Here is a 2,901-nt window from a genome sequence, read left to right as displayed (position 1 = left end):
TTTAACCCAACAGTTGGGTTAGTCCATATTTGACCCAACATTGGGTTGAAACAGCCCAGCATTTTTTAGAGTGTACAGCTAATATTCCTTCAAATTTTGAGCGATGAAGATTAATAATATTTCAGAAAAGAAAAAAAAGTATTTATACACTGGTCTCTAATTTTGATCTCCACTGTGTGTGTGTGTGTGTATATATATATATATATATATATATATACACATACACAATTTTTTATTGGTCAGTATTGGTCAATATTGTATGTATGTATATATACACAATACTGACCAATAACACTAATACTGACCAATAAAAAAATTACATCTCAAATTGATAATACTGGCTCATCTCTATATATTTTTTCATCACACAGGGCAAATCAGTTTACAGTTATAAAGGGCTTCACTACATTACCAAAAAATCTGTGTGCACTTTTGATTGCACATGCTGCCTGCAGCACATGTTACTTCTGAAAACACTTAATGGCTGTCCATAATGCTCAAGAATGGAATATTATGAGGTTCTAGGTAATTACGGTTTATCCTATAAAGTGCATTTGCACTCTTTTAGTCTCATCATGATCTTATTTTGTGGCTGGGAGTGTGATTTCCCTAAAACCCTTTTTTTTTTACAGTAAATAAAATGTATTGATCATTTATCATCTTCTCTACAGATGGACTGTTGCAGTTGTAAGATGTTTGGTACACCACTGACTCCACAATCCACCTAATAGCATTGCCTCTATGAAATCCATTACAAAACAATTAAATGCTGATGATTTCATTCTGCATTCCCACTTGTACATTCTCCTGCACTTTGTGAATAGCAGCAGACTTAAATAGTTCTGGCTTGTTACCACCATACCACAAACCTATCAAACCTCTGCTTCTACACCAACTCTAAAAGGTGCATTACAACTTCTGTCATGAGGAGCTTCAGGACCGCAGAAGCCGACTCAGAGAAGCTAGGACTGGAACAGAAGGATTAAAGTCAAAACCAACTCATTTTGTGCCAATGACACAGCCAGTCATGAAAAAAGAGAATATAAAATAAGTCAAACAAAAATATCTTATTTTAGAGTAAATAATAGTTGCAAACACTATAAAGCACTGTTGCTTGAACAGTTTTCCTTCTACTTTTATGAAGCCTGGGGATCTCTCTATGGAGAAAAGCCTTGCGCTGTTTCTCTCTTGGTGCCAAGAGGGAGTTCGACAAGTCTGTGATTGGATCTTTCTTTTTCATCAGTCATCCAGTGGGAGGGCCAAGCTCCTATCAGTAAAGCAGGGCACCATCTGGCGCTATAGTTATCCTGAAGTGGGATGGGGGGCTCATAAGGAGGGCTAATTAATGGAAACACTGTAATGGGCTGGATGTCAGAAAAGCAATGATACCTTCCATCCTTATATATCAATACAAATTAGTCATACATTCACATAAAGTGCATTATGAAATTAAGAAATAAATGTCATTTAGACAGAAGATACAACCCGACACAGTACCATTATACAGCTATAAAAGTCCTGAATGGTGTATTTTAAAAATAAGTGCATTTACTCATGTCTAATGTTTCAGGTCTATTTTCTTTAATACCTAAATTACTGTTTGTAAGAAAAATGCTCTGAACCGGATGAGCAGAAAATTGTTTCAAAGCAGCAGCTTTTATGAGGGAAGTGGTTTTGAAAGTGGAAATGTTTTGATGAAGGCGTTTAATTGTGCGTGGCTGATTACTGTTGACACAATGAAGGCCTCTAGGTGTACTTATGTGGCAGAATCATTACCAAAATGTAAACTTGTGCAAAGAGGAACGTCTGCTACAAAATGAATGTAAACAATTGGAATTACACAGAGGAAATTATTCCCTCAACCAAATCATCAGAAATGTAAATAATCACACCCTAACCACATCCACACTAACACAACACATTTTTATGGCCAAAAATACTATAAAAAGCCACAGAATATAAATTTTATATATCTATAAAATACTAATTTACAGTATTTATCATATAATTGTAGTGAAGAAAATCACAATAAATGGTACCATATTCTGTAATATAATACATATAATATAATGTTATGCGTGTATAATAATTTACCATTTTTCTGATTTTTTTATTTGGTACAATTTCAAGGCAAATGCTCTGAATTATATATTTATTTTTCTTTTTTATTAGTCGTGCATACCTTGGTGTTGCAGGCCTATTGTTTGGCTGATTTACATTAAATAAAATGATAGCGGGAATATTACCCATAATGCCTGGCAAAACAGGATTAGACTTCAAAGCCAGCAGACATAGAAAGCTCATGAAGCTAATTTCATCTTTTAGCCTATACCTTTATTTCACCCTTACACCCCTATTTTTGACTCTTTGTTTTAATTGCTTTCACTTCTTTGGTAAATCCTGATGATCTCAATGCGGTTTCCATAGTAACGCTATCTGCATTGCATGAACAGCATTGTTGTTGCTGTGGGAACAGAGGTCAACTCACCTCAAAAAGATATAGTGATTATATGCATGGAACTTCAGCCCTTTTATTATAACTGACTGAGGACACACACACACACACACACACACACACACACACACACACACGGCTACAGTGGGAAAAGACTGCAAAAGCAAGAATCTTACTCTGTAGATACTGGATATTATATTAGGCAAAATGATCCCTATTGTGAAAGCACTGGCCGTATGGATTGTACATACCACAGCCTATAAGTAGTAACGTTTAAAAAAAGGTTTGGTGTAGTAGCAAATTTCATTGTGACTGACACTGTAGTGGTGAGTAGGTGTAAAAAGTATCTTGTAGAGTAAGTTTCTCTTTACACCTACACAGCTGTCCAGGCACATTTACTTGGGCTCCGGCCAGGTCTGATTCCCTCCTACAGGCCCATTCATCTG

Source organism: Sinocyclocheilus anshuiensis, unplaced genomic scaffold (assembly GCF_001515605.1).
Source record: "Sinocyclocheilus anshuiensis isolate Anshui unplaced genomic scaffold, SAMN03320099.WGS_v1.1 scaffold821, whole genome shotgun sequence".
Classification (NCBI taxonomy): domain Eukaryota; kingdom Metazoa; phylum Chordata; class Actinopteri; order Cypriniformes; family Cyprinidae; genus Sinocyclocheilus; species Sinocyclocheilus anshuiensis.
This window is presented reverse-complemented; position numbering follows the sequence as displayed.